This window comes from Pelophylax lessonae (assembly GCF_965119305.1).
Source record: "Pelophylax lessonae genome assembly, chromosome: 3".
Taxonomy (NCBI): domain Eukaryota; kingdom Metazoa; phylum Chordata; class Amphibia; order Anura; family Ranidae; genus Pelophylax; species Pelophylax lessonae.
The window spans coordinates 106,687,855-106,704,855 of record NC_138770.1 but is presented as its reverse complement, the minus strand read 5'-3'; the positions used below and the strand labels follow the sequence as shown (position 1 = coordinate 106,704,855).

General features: G+C 47.0%; 1 pseudogene across 1 annotated transcript; it reads right to left on the bottom strand.

Annotated features, from left to right (window-relative positions):
- Window positions 1–15,578: 15,578 nt before the first annotated feature.
- LOC309550404 lies at window positions 15,579–16,760 on the bottom strand (annotated as a pseudogene). The gene has a single exon. The product of its transcript is annotated as an uncharacterized misc_RNA (transcript).
- Window positions 16,761–17,001: the final 241 nt, after the last annotated feature.

Here is a 17,001-nt window from a genome sequence, read left to right as displayed (position 1 = left end):
AGTATTTAATCCATAAATACCAATAGGATATATACAATGAACATTTTGTGAGAATTGTGCTTGGGGCAGAGGCCCAAGTGTGAGGAAGAAAAAGATGATTCAACAGAATCGGTGACAATGGTGCATCTGGTGACTTTTAAACATGGATTTTTTTGTTTTTTCCCATAGATGTTGGAAGACGCGTTTCGGCTCTATTATGGGCCTTTCTCAAAGCGTTCAGTCACTCAGTCTGTGGTATGGGTGTAGCCATAGTTCCTGCGCAGAAGCCCTTTATCCATTCACAATCACAGCGGGAGTTGTGTACCGCACGGCAGTTAGGTTGACTGATAGGAGGGACTTGCTGCCGGGGTCCTGGGGTATATATATTTCCCTCTTTGTCCACCGGGTTCTTAATGTTTTATCTGGATAGGATGGAGGTGTTCTTACAGCCAGCGCAGGTTTTGGTCCGTCCTCTCCCCTCTGCTGGAGACTGGAGAGGGGAGAGGATGGACCTAAACCTGCGCTGGCTGTAAGAACACCTCCATCCTATCCAGATAAAACATTAAGAACCCGGTGGACAAAGAGGGAAATATATATACCCCAGGACCCCGGCAGCAAGTCCCTCCTATCAGTCAACCTAACTGCCGTGCGGTACACAACTCCCGCTGTGATTGTGAATGGATAAAGGGCTTCTGCGCAGGAACTATGGCTACACCCATACCACAGACTGAGTGACTGAACGCTTTGAGAAAGGCCCATAATAGAGCCGAAACACGTCTTCCAACATCTATGGGAAAACACAAAAAAATCCATGTTTAAAAGTCACCAGATGCACCATTGTCACCGATTCTGTTGAATCATCTTTTTCTTCCTCACACTTGGGCCTCTGCCCCAAGCACAATTCTCACAAAATGTTCATTGTATATATCCTATTGGTATTTATGGATTAAATACTCTTCTTTTTACATTTGTTTCTTCCTTGATATATATACAACAATTTTCTATGTATACCCAGTCACTTGCCCATAAAGTCCCACTCCATCTGGTTTGAGGCACCAGCAACCCCCAAGACATTGCTGGATGGCATTATCAATAATTGGTATCGCTGGACGGCGTTATCAACAATTTACATCACTGGACGGCATTTTCAAAAATTTACATCGCTTGACAGCGTTATCGGTTTACACCGCTGGACGGCATTATTAGCAATTTACATCTTTTGACATCGTTATCAAACATTTACATTGCTGGACGGCGTTATCAGGAATTTACATCGCTAGACAGCGTTATCGGTTTACATCACCAGACGGCATTATCAGCAATTTACATCTTTGGACGCCGTTATCAAAAATTGACATCGCTGGATGGTGCTATCAATAATTGGCATTGCTGGACAGCGTTATCAGCATTGTACATCTCTAGACGGCATTTTCAATAAATTGCATTAATGGATGGCATTATCAAGAATTTGCATTGCTGGAGGGAATTATCAATAATTTACATTTCTGGACGATGTTAACAACAATTGGCTTTGCTGGACAGCATTATCAACAATCTTGGGTTCCCAAGCTTCTTCCTGGCTGGCTTGGCATGGCAATCTTGGGACAGATCTATTTCCCAGGATTTCTCCAAATGCCAAGCCGACCTCTAGGCGAGGACCAACCACTTTTGCTGGATTGTCGCCATTCAAGTGACCAGAGCCTGTGAAGATGGAAGCCCTGTCAGTAGATATTTAAGGTAAGCCTATCATAATGTGCTAGTATGCTTTTTGCCGCTTCTCTCCCTCAGTGTTCCATTATAGGGGGTTGATCAGAAAGGTTGCTGCGGATATACGAGGGAACTCTGAGTATGGGTCGGTGGATGGAATTACCCTGCCATCTTGTTGTAACCTGCAGTACTCTGTGCAATGGGTTAAAAAGAACCTGTTTAGACAGTCCTACAACTCACTTGTAAAGAGAAGGCTAGTTTTAGTTTTCTATGGGATTAGTAGAGAGGCCTGTTTAATATGACATTCATTGTAAATGCCTATCAAAATGCTTCCCTGCTGTCCTTGCTGAGTTCTTACCTGCTGTCCCGTCTGTGTGCTTCAGCTCGACTGTCAAAGGGGAAAGAAGGTATACCTCTTTTAACGGAGGACAGACAGAAGGACCTGTTCGCCCAAAGCACGTTTAACAGGGTGGACAAGTGCAGGCATTGGATATGCTCAAGTTCCCAAGCTTCTTCCTGGCCGGTTTGGTATGGCAATCTTGGAACAGATCTAATTCCCAGAATCTCTCCAAATGCCAAGCCCAACTCCTGGAAGTGAGGATCAACCACTTTTTTTTTACAAGTATCTATATATATATATATATATATATATATATATATATATATATATATATATTAGTGTATATATAGTATGTTTTTTTAATCCATATATATATATATATATATATATAGTATGTTTTTTAAATCCATATATATATGTTTTTTTAATCCCTATATATAGTATGTTTTTTAATCCCTATATATATAGTATGTTTTTTTTAATCCATATATATAGTATGTTTTTTTTTAATCCCTATATATATATAGTATGTTTTTTTAATCCCTGTATATAGTATGTTTTTTTAACCCATATATATAGTATTTTTTAATCCTTATATATAGTATGTTTTTTTTTAAATCCATATATATATAGTATGTTTTTTTAATCCATATATATATATATATATATATATATATATATATATATATATATATAGTATGTTTTTCTTTAAATCCATATATATAGTATTTTTTTAATCCATATATATATATATATATATATATATATATATATATATATATATATATATATATATATATATATATATATATAAATATAGTAGGTTTGTTAGTTTTTTTTACTCATTTGTATAGTATGTTTGTTTTTTAATCCATATATATATATATATATAGTAGGTTTTTTTTTAATCTATCTATCTATCTATATATATATATATATATATATATATATATATATATATATATATATATATATATATATATATATATAGTATGTTTTTTTAAGCCATATATATGTTTTTTAAGCCATATATAGAGTATGTTTTTTTAATCCATACATATAGTATTGCTTTTTTAATCCATACATATAGTATTGTTTTTTTAATCCATATATATATAGTATGTTTTTTTTTAATCCACGTATGTATGTGTGTATATATATATATATATATATATATATATATATATATATATATATATATATATATATATATATATATATATATATATATATATATGTATATATATATATGTATGTTATTGCACGGCGTAATACTACAGTACGCAATGGGTGTATGTCACTGTAACATATGCGGACAGGGCCGCAATCAACTTTTTTTGTCCCCTAAATCGTTTTTTTTTTTTTTATTGCAAGGCGCAATTCAACAGTATGCAATGGGTGTATCTCATAATGTATGAATGAAAAACTGAAAAATAATTTTTTACCCTAAATACTGTAAAATAATTATTTTCCCCTCACATTGGTGCTTTTTGAACAGGAGGTTAGAAAAGCAATGTCTGTCTGACATACAGTCTTTAAAGTTAAATATGAAGGAAAAATTATTTTTTCTTTTTTAAATGCAGATTAAGCACACACATATGCACTGAGGTTGCATGAAATGTGCAGCACCGCACGCTTAACAGACTGATAAAAGTTTTTTTGTTTCTCCCTTCTACTCCTCACTTGGCTCAGGTCAGGGCATAAAGATTGTTCTACTGCACCCCCACACAATACAATCAATGTAGATCGTATTCTGATTAAAGCAGATTGTTCCTATCTATGCTTTCCCTACAAGCAATTTCCCCAGCCTATCTGTCCCTCAGCAGCAGCAGTCAGGAACCTCTCCCTAGTATAGTATTAGCAGAGTGATGCAGGGCACTGTGTGACTCCAGCTTATATAGAGTCTTGGTCACATGCTGCACTGGCCTATCACAGCCATGCCATTACTAGACATGGCTGTGATGGCTTCTAGGGCACACTAGATATACGCTTGCTGATTGGCTGTTGAAAGTGCACCAAAACAGCGCCAAAACATTAAAATCACGTTACCGAACAGCGGACAGTACCCGAACATACAGTGAAATGTCCGGGTACCGAATACCCAAAAGTCCGGTACGAACACGAACAATACAGTCCGGGTTCGCTCAACCCTAGTTATCATCATGAATTTACATCACTGGACAGGGTTATCAACAATTGGCATCGCTGGGCGACGTTATCAATAATTTACATGGCTGGATGGCGTTATCAATAATTTACATCGCTGGATGGCGTTATTAATAATTGGCATCACTGGATGGCGTTAACAGTAATTTACGTTGCAGGATGGCGTTATCAACAATTTATATCGTTGGACAGCGTCATCAGCAATTTACATCACTGGAGGGCGTTATCAGTAATTTACATCGCTGGATGACGTCATCAACAAATTACATCAATGGATGGCGTTATTAATAATTTGTATCAATGGACGGTGTTTTCAATAACTTACATCGCTGGGCAGTGTTATCAATAATTGGCATTGCTGGACGGCGTTATCAACAATTTACATTGCTGGACGGCATTATCAATAATTGGTATCGCTGGACGGCGTTATCAACAATTTACATCACTGGACGGCATTTTCAAAAATTTTGCATCGCTAGACAGCGTTATCGGTTTACACCGCTGGATGGCATTATTAGCAATTTACATCTTTTGACATTGTTATCAAACATTTACATTGCTGGACGGCGTTATCAGGAATTTACATCGCTAGACAGCATTATCGGTTTACATCGCCAGACGGCATTATCAGCAATTTACATCTTTGGACGCCGTTATCAAAAATTGACATCGCTGGATGGTGCTATCAATAATTGGCATTGCTGGACAGCGTTATCAGCATTGTACATCTCTAGACGGCATTTTCAATAAATTGCATTAATGGATGGCATTATCAAGAATTTACATTGCTGGAGGGAATTATCAATAATTTACATTGCTGGACGATGTTAACAACAATTGGCTTTGCTGGACAGCATTATCAACAATCTTGGGTTCCCAAGCTTCTTCCTGGCTGGCTTGGCATGGCAATCTTGGGACAGATCTATTTCCCAGGATTTCTCCAAATGCCAAGCCGACCTCTAGGCGAGGACCAACCACTTTTGCTGGATTGTCGCCATTCAAGTGACTAGAGCCTGTGAAGATGGAAGCCCTGTCAGTAGATATTTAAGGTAAGCCTATCATAATGTGCTAGTATGCTTTTTGCCGCTTCTCTCCCTCAGTGTTCCATGATAGGGGGTTGATCAGAAAGGTTGCTGCGGATATACGAGGGAACTCTGAGTATGGGTCGGTGGATGGAATTACCCTGCCATCTTGTTGTAACCTGCAGTACTCTGTGCAATGGGTTAAAAAGAACCTGTTTAGACAGTCATACAACTCACTTGTAAAGAGAAGGCTAGTTTTAGTTTTCTATGGGATTAGTAGAGAGGCCTGTTTACTATGACATTCATTGTAAATGCCTATCAAAATGCTTCATTGCTGTCCTTGCTGAGTTCTTACCTGCTGTCCCGTCTGTGTGCTTCGGCTCGACTGTCAAAGGGGAAAGAAGGTATACCTCTTTTAACGGAGGACAGACAGAAGGACATGTTCGCCCAAAGCATGTTTAACGGGGTGGACAAGTGCAGGCGTTGGATATGCTCAAGTTCCCAAGCTTCTTCCTGGCCGGTTTGGTATGGCAATCTTGGAACAGATCTAATTCCCAGAATCTCTCCAAATGCCAAGCCCAACTCCTGGAAGTGAGGATCAACCACTTTTTTTTTACAATACATGTATCCATCAGGTGCTCTTCGTTGATGCCTAACGAGGCCTAGGATTTGCATAGAGCCGCCTCCTGGTAACGTGGACAAAGCAACCCACTAGATGGAGACACAGGCCAGGAAATCCCTTGACTGCCTGACTACTAGCCGACTCATTGACTACATAGAGGGAAGTGAAAAAAAGTCAAGCCGTTCAATAGGACTCTCCATCGTCCTAGCTTAGACTTGTACGTAGGCTTCATATCGGGCCTTCACACACTCTGTGTGTATTAGCTGGCTGTCTTGTCGCAATTCAGGACCTTGCTATCTAAATGTTGTAAGAAGGGGGTTGACAAAACTAACATGAGAAAGAAAATGGCAAAAGAAGAAAAGAAAAGCAGACGTTGCATGAAGCACGTGTGTTCTGATTACAAGGATGGAGGGAGGACTGGGAGACACAAACCAAGAAACTGACACAAAGCAAAAAAATCAGAAACACACAAGGGTTAACTGGCAGTTTATTGGAAATAAAATACCAAAAAAAATTAACTTAACAGGAAGAACACAAGCAAAACACAGAGAGAGACCTTTTCCTGGAGTTTTTGGAATTCAATTCTGTTTTTAGAAAACTGCATAAGAGAGGGGTGCACCGGTCCTGGAGGTACTGCAATACCAGGTCGATGCGTGGAGTGGACAGAGCAAGCTCTTCTTCCATCTCCCTGTTCTAATAATCCATTTAATATATGGTCCCAAGATAGGGAACGTATCAGATATTAAACTGATAAGAACAGATTTTTTTTTTTTTTTAAAGCCTGTGGCGTGTGAAACACACTCAAAAGACTTACACCCAGTACATAAAAAAGTGCACACATGCAAACATGAAAACACAAAAAGTGCACAGGGTGTGCGAAAATGGTCTTCCCTCCGAAGAGGTAGGACCCTAACCTCGATCCCCCGGTGGCGCAAGACTCCTGACAGGGATTTAAGGTACTTCCTATGGTCTGTCTGGCCGAAACCAGACAGACCCCGTTCTCTAGGGGGACTGCCGAAACAGCCCACCCCAAGTACTAGGTAGGGCTCCCCCAAAGGGAGACCCCATGAGAGAGGGCGAACTAAGCCAGAAGGCCATATCCACCCCCTCTCAAGGCTGGGCCCGAGGACCTACACCCTCCAAGTCGTGCAAAAAGGAAGAAAAGGTGATAGTGCAGGTGACAAACTACAAAGAAATAAAAACACACAAACAAAAAGGTGGGGGAAGTGGCAGTAGGTGCGATGGTGCCCAGTGAGGTACCAAGGCAGGCCTTTCGGCGGGAATAATAAATTCCTCTGGTCTAAGCCAAAAGGCTTGGCCCAAGAGGCAGGTGCGAAAAAGGTGTGCATGGTGCAGTGACTAAGGTGCCGAAAAACTCAAGGCGAGCTGCCCCTCACCAGTGAGAATTAAGGCACCCCTGGGCTGCCAGCGCAGGGGCACTTACACCACGGGCTTTTTCTATCTCAGCCCCCGGCCAGACCGAGTGTAGCCTATCCCCACCAGTAGACATCGGAACCTGGACAGCTTAGGGAGAGCTTGCCTACAACTGGGGACAGGCCTTTTGCAAGACCAGATCAAAACCCAGGAGAGAAAGCCCCCCCCGTCGCCATCCCATTCCTCAGCCCATTACATCCAGGAGCAGTTCCACCGGCCCCCAGTCCAACCAGCTTTCCTGCTCCCTTCAAACTGGCTAGGACAGCTTAGCCCATTCAAATCAGATGGCGGCGGTCCCCACATACTTTCCTGGATGACCTACTCCCCATACCTCAATACTTAGAGCGCTCCGAGTTTCGGTCATACCAGTACTAGCTGGGGTCCATACCAACTGATAAGAACAGATTTTTTGGTTGAAAATGTAATCTTTATTTGCATAAAAGATATACAAAAAACAATACTTTGTCGGGGTACATTCTCCCCTGTACTGCGACGCAGCGCATAAATACACTACATTACAATACATTTCCGGTCATACAAATAAATACATTCAATCACATACATTCATTCTGCGGTATGATGCCTGATGTGTTGTGCGGAGTAAGGATACCCCGTGCCATCACATCATGCATGATGCCGCAATACCCCTAAAGCATGAAACTAAAAACATTGTCTATTATATTGATACAGTTTGAGTAATGCAACGTATAAACATTTCAAAAAAAGCAACAGGTGTGATGGGGGGTGGGAGAGTGGGGTAAGGGGAGGGGAATGAAATCACAGGCCTGAAGCTTTATTGAATGGACAAAGACACACAAGGGAGAGTGGGGGAAGGGGAAATCTTCAGACCTCCTCTTCCTCCATGAGGTCCATCAGGTTATAGTCTCTGAGCAGACTGTGAACCAGTCTGCGACAGTCCTAAATGGACATCCTCTCCCGCTGGTGGATAAGGCGCTTTCTGGCGCACCATAAAGCGTCCTTAAAGCAACACAACACCCGCGTTGTCAATGTCCTCCTGTGAGAAAGTACCATGGAAAAGTCCATTCAGCACACCGAAGTGTGTGATGGCGGTCTGTGGAACAAAGTCTCTAAGTTCAGGTTCCAAGGCCCTCTGCTTTGCACGTGCTCATTTGCACAGAGCCTGTTGTTTCCTCATGGATGATACAACCTGTATCTGCACAAGTTTCTGGCATGCATGAATGTCCTGAGGGGCAATCCCCCCTGGATTGCCATCCACGCCAGATCTTTTTGCCTGTTGGTGAGTCCCTTTGAAGAAACATTCCTCCAGACCACTTTGCAAGTGGCTGAAGGGAGGCCTGGAACAGTCTCAGCGATTTCCGATGCTCTGATCAACTTGTAGATAGTTTTTGGCCTCCACAAGTCGGGCTTAACTCCATGCAGCCCCAGCTCCTTGATGAACTTGAAAGTGTCCAAGTAGTACCAAGGAGTGTCCCAGTTGTAGGGGATGGAGCTGTCCCATTTGTCCCATCCAAGGGACCTCCAAAGAGGCAGGAGGAAAAAACGGGACATGGAGTTGCCGCCAGAGTCCTAAGTTCTGTCTACTAAAGTTCTGCGGATGCAGTTGCAGGCAAAGAACACCCCCAGTAACGTTGCAATGTCGGCCACGCCCTTACCGCCCTTGAGGGGTTCCTTGAGCATGACTGCCCGCTTCACTCTGTCCATCTTGGAGCCCCAGATGAAGTGGAACACAGCCCTGGTGATGGCCTTACAGGTGTTGACCCGGGGTGGCCAGGCCTGGGCGAGGTATTGCAACACAGGGAGAATCTCGCTGCGGAGTACCAGTGTTTTCCCTTCGATGGTGAGTTCTCTGAGGCTCCACAGTCCAAACTTTTGTCTCATCTTGGACAGTCTCTCCTCCCAAGACTTCAGGGCTACGCCCTCAGCTCCAAACCAAACTCCAAGAATTTTGATGAAGTCTGCCTTGACGCTGAAAGGGATAGATGCAGAAGAAGGCAGGAACCACTTTCCGAAGAGCATGATCTCTGACTTCCCGCAGTTGACTTTTGCCCCTGAAGCTTTGCCGAAGTCCTCACAGGTCTGGACGAGCGAGTCGATGGAGCGCTGGTCAGCACAGAACACCGTTACGTCGTCCATGTAGAGTGAGCACTTGACAACCCTTCTGTCCGGTCCCGGTGGGTTGATCCCTCTGATCTCTGGGTTCTGTCGGATGCATTCGGCAAAGAGCTCTATACAGCAAACAAAAAGCAGAGGTGAGAGAGGGCAGCCTTGTCTGACCCCAGAGAGAACAGGAAAAGGGTCAGTTTTCCAGCCATTCACCAACACCGTACTACAAATGTCATGGTACATCACATTCACATACGAACAAAACATGTCCCCAAGACCAAACCTGCGCAGCGCTCTGCACATAAACTCGTGGGAGACACGGTCAAAGGCCTTTTCCTGGTCAAGACTGACCAGGGCCGTGTGCGCACGGCGGCCTCGAATGTACTGGACCGTGTCCCGGACAAGCGCAAGGCTGTCCGCAATCCTGCGACCAGGAATGCCACAAGTCTGATCCGGGTGGATGATCTGTCCGATGACAGATTTCAGCCTGTTGGCCAAAACCTTGGCGAGGATTTTGTAGTCCACGTTCAAGAGAGAGATGGGACGCCAGTTTTTCAGATCCCATCTCTCCCCCTTCCGCTTATACAAAATCGTGATCATCCCCTCCCTCAGCGACGGAGGCATTGTGCCCTCCACCACCATCTCCCCGTACAGCTCGAGCAGGTCCGGGCCAACGAGATCCCACAGCGCTACATAGAGCTCCGCTGGGAGACCGTCGCAGCCCGGGGTCCTGCCTTGCCTAAAGGATCTGACGGCAGAGTGCAGCTTTTCCAGCGCCAAGGGGGCGTTGATTGCCGACATACCTGCAGGATCAATTTGGTTAGTGATACCTGACAAGAACCTGTCGGCCTCAGCCATGTCTGTTTCTTTTGGGGAGTAGAGGTTGGTGTAGTAGTCGCTGACCACTTGCATCACAGCCTCCTTCCCCCTCTGGAGTGTTCCGGTCTCGTCCCGCAGCTCCGACAAGGGTGTGTGTCCTGAGTGAAGTTTCCTGAAAAAGAAAGAGTTACATTTCTCACCTTTCTCAAGATTCTCCACCTTGGAACGGAAGACGAGGTGCCTGGATTCTTCCTCGAAGTGTCCTTTCAGGCTCTTCTTGGTGTCCTCCAGGTCCTGCCTAACGTCCCAGCCGCAGTGGTGAAGACGTTGCAGTCTCCTGAGTTCCCTCTTCCTGGCACACACTTGCTGGCGTCCCCTTGCCTGAAAGAAGCTGCGCAGCTTAACTTTCACAAACTCCCAGTAGTCACTTACCTTTCTGAAGAACCTCTTGTCCTCCTTCCAGGTAATGTAGGCCTCCCTGAGTTCCTCCAGCAGTTCCTCATTTTCCAGCAGGGTACCATTCAGCTTCCAGGAGCCCGGACCGGGGGCAAAGCCCTCGCCCAGGTCACCCTGAAAGTGAATGGCCCTGTGGTCAGAGAAAAAGCAGGGGACCATGGAGAACCCGCTGTGTCTGACTGTCTTGGAGGTGAGCACGAAGTCTATCCTGGAACGCACAGATCCATCAGGAAGGCACCACGAATAGTTCACGGAACCTTTCCCTATGGATCCCACGGCGTCCTGCAAGGAAGCCTCTGCGATCATCTCCTTGAGCAGCCTAGACGTGGTGTCGAGCTTCACGTACATGCTGGAGCTGCGCCCATCCTCCTCAATCGGACAGTTAAAATCACCACCGATTACTACTGCCCTGGTGGTGATGAGTTGGGTCCGCAGGGTCTGGAAAAGCTCCCGTCGCTCATTCCTATCTGGGGAGGCATACACGTTGATGAGCGTAACTGGCTCTCCCGCCCATGAGCCGTCTACGACCAAAAGACGGCCACAGACGAGCTCCTGGACGGAGTCAACCGTGAAACGACCACCCCTGACAAGAATGGCTACCCCTGCAGACAATCGACACCCCCGGACCAGTAGGAGGGACCAAGGGTCCACTGGGAGGACAGATGAGTGTACCTCCTCGAGAAGGGTAGGGCACACTCCTGGAGCATGTAGATGTCACTCTGCTGTGTGGAAAGAAAGGTCAGCGCCACCTGTCTTCTAGACGCATCCTTGATGCTCCTAACATTAATGGAAAAGATGGAGCTCTCTGCCATCATGTAAAGGAGATGAAGGGCTAGCTGGCAGGTGGGCTGAACTTGCCTCCCCTGAGGGGGGGTGGTTCTTCCACTGCCTCTTGTGCCTGTCCGGTGTCCTGGTTCAGGCCAAACTCCTCGAGGACGCTGTCCATCAGGTTTTGGGTGAGGTCAGTCCCTGGGGGGGTCATATCCTTACCTTCGTGCATTTCTCCATCTTCCCCCGCAGACTCGAGGTCCTCGGGGTCCTCCACCACTGGGTCCAGTCCAGCAATGTCATTTTGCTGGACCACGGTGGGCCGCTTGGTGGGTTCTCCAGTTGTCGGACTGCCTAGGTTCCGGTTCCGGCCTTTGCCTTTGCTGGTGGGGGTGGGGGGGGGTGTGGTGGGCAGGGTGGGGAAGTCCTCCATGGAGGACAGGGCGGGGGGGCTGGGAGGGGGGAGGGGCAGGTGGGGTCACCTCCGACTCAGGGGGGGTGGGGAGGGATGGGCTGGAGGAGGTGGTAGGGGCTTCTTTTTCCCAGCGCTGTCTGGAGCTTTCCCCTTGATCAGGGCTCCAGCGTAGGACCGGGATCTCTGGCGGCAGTCTCTGTAGACGTGCTCCGCCAATCCACAGAGGTTGCAGGTCTTGGACCTCGGACAATCCTTGGTCTCATGGCCTGTAGCCCGGCAGAACCTGCAAGCAGGTTCCTGACATCCGAAACTTACGTGACCTTACCTGCAACACCTGTGACAGATCTGGGGCATGTCGGCGTAGTAAAGGAGTCCTGCGGAGGCTCCCAGAGAGAAGAAGGGTTTCAGGTGCTGGAGATCCCCCGAAGGCTCTCTCCTTAGCCTGCAAGACACGGCCCACTTACCTGTCCAGAAGCCGTTGACATCGAGGATTCGGACTGGGTCTTTGGCCACGATGCAAAACATCTGGAGGTAGGTAGCGATGTCTTTTCCTGGGGTATGGGGGTTCCTCATGGACACCATTACCCGCCTTTCATCCCGTTGAATGGGAGTGTTCGCAAACAAAGTTGCGGAAAGGGGATTCCGGGCCACAATTCTTCACCGCCTCCCAGTATCTTCTACAGACCTGTAGAGACACAAAAGTTATATAAAATATACCTTTCATGAAGGTCTGTACGGACAGTGTCTCCGCCTTGCTGATCCCCTGTTCGAGGATCATCTTCTTGCCGAAGATTTCAGGGGTCCTGTCGGGACTCTTCCGTCCACCTCCTTCAGCTGCAGCACCACTGTCTGCCTCATCCAGGGTTCCAGGGTAGGAAGCCTGTCTGCGGACCTGGTTGGCCTTGCTGAGCCCGGCTGGTTGACGTTGGCCGGGGTGGGGGTGGAGGTTGAAGCGACTTCTCCCGGAGTCTTGGCTGAAGTAGCGGGGATGTGCTTTTTCTTCCCGGTACTCTTCGCCATGACGGAGGAGTTCGTTGGGAGTCTCTTCAGGTAGACTTCGGTGGCTTCCTCCTTGTTCCTCGGCATCTTCACTCTTTTGAAGCCTTTAAAAAGGCCCTTTTTGCGCCTACTGCCCGAACGTAGTAGCGCTGAGTGGGGGGGAGGAGGGAAGATCGCAGTCTCGTACCCCACAAGGACCAAATGGCTTGGATAGATACAAGTGGCTCTCAACGTCCTAGCTGTAAAGCAGAGACACCCCTAAGGGCTAAAGTCGATTTTTTTTTTTTTTTTTTAAAGCCCGTAGCGTGTGCAACACACTCAAAAGACTCCACCCGGTGCATAAAAAAGTGCACACACGCAAGGTGAGAACACAAAAAAGCACAGGGTGTGCGAAATCGTATGGTCTTCCCTCCGAAGAGGTAGGACCCGAAACCTCGATCCCCCGGGGCGCAAGACTCCTGACAGGGATTTAAGGTACTTGTGGTCAGTCGGCCGAAACCAAACTGACCCCGTTCTTCAGGGGGACTGCCGGAACAGCCCACCCCAAGTACTAAGTGGAGCTCCCCCGAAGGGAGACCCCATGAGAGAGGGCGAACTTAGCCAGAAGGCCATATCCACCCCCTCCCAAGACTCAAGGCTGGGCCCGAGGACCCACACCCTCCAGTCGTGCAAATAAAGAAAAAAGGTGACAGTGCAGTGACAAACTCCAAAGAAAAAGACAGACAAACAAAGAAGTGGGGGAAGGGGAAGTGGGGAAAGTGCGATGGTGCCATGTGAGGAACCAAGGCAGGCCTTCCAGCCGGAATAAAAAATTCCTCTGGTGCAAGCCAAAAGGCCTGTCCCAAGAGGCAGGTGCGAAAAAGGTGTGCATAGTGCAGTGACCAAGGTGCCAAAAGAACTCACAGCGAGCTGCCCCTCACCAGTGAGAAATTAAGGCACCCCTGGGCTGCCACCCCAGGGGCACTTACACTACGGGCTTTTTCAATCTCAGCCCCCGGCCAGACCGAGTGTAGCCTATCCCCACCAGCAGACGTCGGAAACCTGGACAGCTTAGGGAGAGCTTGCCTACAACTGGGGACAGGCCCGTCAGCAAGCCAGATCAAAACCCAGGAGAGAAAGCCCCCCCCTCGCCATCCTGTTCCTCAGCCCATTACATCCAGGAGCAGTTCCACCGGGCTTACCCTCCAGACCGGCTTTCCTGCCCCCTTCAAACTGGTTAGGACAGTTCAACCCATTCAAATCAGAAGGCGGCGGGCCCCACATGCTTTCCCAGATGACCTACTCCCCATACCTCAATACTCTGAGCGCTCCGGGTTTCGGTCATACTGGTACTAGCTAAGGCCCATACCAACTGATAAGAACAGATTTTTTGGTTGAAAATGTAATCTTTATTTGCATAAAAGATATACAAAAAACAATACTTTGTCGGGGTACATTCTCCCCTGTACTACGACGCAGCTCATAAATACACTACATTACAATACATTTCCGGTCATACAAATAAATACATTCAATCACATACATTCATTCTGCGGCATCATGCATGATGTGATGGCACGGGGTATCCTTACTCCGCACATCATGCATGATGCCGCAATACCCCTAAAGCATGAAACTAAAAACATTGTCTATTATATTGATACAGTTTGAGTAATGCAACGTATAAACATTTAAAAAAAGCAACAGGTGTGATGGGGGGTGGGAGGGGAATGAAATCACAGGCCTGAAGCTTTATTGAATGGACAAAGACACACAAGGGAGAGTGGGGGAAGGGGAAATCTTCAGACCTCCTCTTCCTCCATGAGGTCCATCAGGTTATAGTCTCTGAGCAGACTGTGAACCAGTCTGCAACAGTCCTCAATGGACATCCTCTCCCGCTGGTGGATAAGGCGCTTTCTGGCGCACCATAAAGCGTCCTTAAAGCAACACAACACCCGCGTTGTCAATGTCCTCCTGTGAGAAAGTACCATGGAAAAGTCCATTCAGCACACCGAAGTGTGTGATGGCGGTCTGTGGAACAAAGTCTCTAAGTTCAGGTTCCAAGGCCCTCAACAGGCTCTGTGCAAATGAGCACGTGCAAAGCAGTTTCCTCATGGATGATGCAAAAGGGGCAGTGCCTGTATCTGCACAAGTTTCTGGCATGCATGAATGTCCTGAGGGGCAATCCCCCCTGGATTGCCATCCACGCCAGATCTTTATGCCTGTTGGTGAGTCCCTTTGAAGAAACATTCCTCCAGACCACTTTGCAAGTGGCTGAAGGGAGGCCTGGAACAGTCTCAGCGATTTCCGATGCTCTGATCAACTTGTAGATAGTTAGATAAGAACAGATTTTTTGGTTGAAAATGTAATCTTTATTTGCATAAAAGATATACAAAAAACAATACTTTGTCGGGGTACATTCTCCCCTGTACTGCGACGCAGCGCATAAATACACTACATTACAATACATTTCCGGTCATACTAATAAATACATTCAATCACATACATTCATTCTGCGGTATGATGCCTGATGTGTTGTGCGGAGTAAGGATACCCCGTGCCATCACATCATGCATGACGCCGCAATACCCCTGAAGCATGAAACTAAAAAACATTGTCTATACGTTGCATTACTCAAACTGTATCAATACTATAACATTTCAAAAAAGCAACAGGTGTGATGGGGGGTGGGAGAGAGGGGGTAAGAGGAGGGGAATGAAATCACAGGCCCGAAGCTTTATTGAATGGACAAAGACACACAAGGGAGAGTGGGGGAAGGGGAAATCTTCAGACCTCCTCTTCCTCCATGAGATCCATCAGGTTATAGTCTCTGAGCAGACTGTGGATCAGTCTGCGACAGTCCTCAATGGACATCCTCTCCCTCTGGTGGATAAGGCGCTTACAGGCGCACCATAAAGCGTCCTTAAAGCAACACAACACCCGCCAGGCGTTGTCAATGTCCTCCTGGGAAAAAGTTCCATGAAAAAGTCCATTCAGCACAGCAAAATGTGTGATGGCAGTCTGTGGAACAAAGTCTCTAAGTTCAGGTTCCAAGGCCCTCAACAGGCTCTGTGCAAATGAGCACTCCCAGAAAACGTGAAAAGACGTTTCCTCATGGATGATACAAAAGGGGCAGTGCCTGTATCTGCACAAGTTTCTGGCATGCATAAATGTCCTGAGTGGCAGCCCTCCCTGGACAGCCATCCACGCCAGATCTTTATGCCTGTTGGTGAGTCTCTTTGAAGAAACATTCCTCCAGACCACTTTGCAAGTGGCTGAAGGGAGGCCTGGAACAGTCTCAGCAATGTCCGATGCTCTGATCAACTTGTAGATAGTTTTTGGTTCCCACAAGTCGGGCTTAACTCCATGCAGCCCCAGCTCCTTGATGAACTTGAAAGTGTCCAAGTAGTACCAAGGAGTGTCCCAGTTGTAGGGGATGGAGCTGTCCCATTTGTCCCATCCAAGGGACCACCAGAGAGGCAGGAGGAAAAAACGGGACATGGAGTTGCCGCCAGAGTCCTAAGTTCTGTCTACTAAAGTTCTGCGGATGCAGTTGCAGGCAAAGAACACCCCCAGTAACGTTGCGATGTCGGGCACGCCCTTACCGCCTTTGAGGGGTTCCTTGAACATGACTGCTCGCTTCACTCTGTCCATCTTGGAGCCCCAGATGAAGTGGAACACCGCCCTGGTGATGGCCTTGCAGGTGTTGACCCGGGGGGGCCAGGCCTGGGCGAGGTACTGCAACACAGGGAGGATCTCGCTGCGGAGTACCAGTGTTTTCCCTTCGATGGTGAGTTCTCTGAGGCTCCATAGTCCAAACTTTTGTCTCATCTTGGACAGTCTCTCCTCCCAAGACTTCAGGGCTGCGCCCTCCGCTCCAAACCAAACTCCAAGAATTTTGATGAAGTCCGCCTTGATGCTGAAAGGGATGGATGCAGAAGAAGGCAGGAACCACTTTCCGAAGAGCATGATCTCTGACTTCCCGCGGTTGACTTTTGCCCCTGAAGCTTTGCCGAAGTCCTCACAGGTCTGGACGAGCGAGTCGATGGAGCGCTGGTCAGCACAGAACACCGTTACGTCGTCCATGTAGAGTGAGCACTTGACAACCCTTCTGTCCGGTCTCGGTGCGGTGATCCCTCTGATCTCTGCCGAATGCATCCGACAGAACCCAAAGAGCTCTATACAGCAAACAAATAGCAGAGGTGAGAGA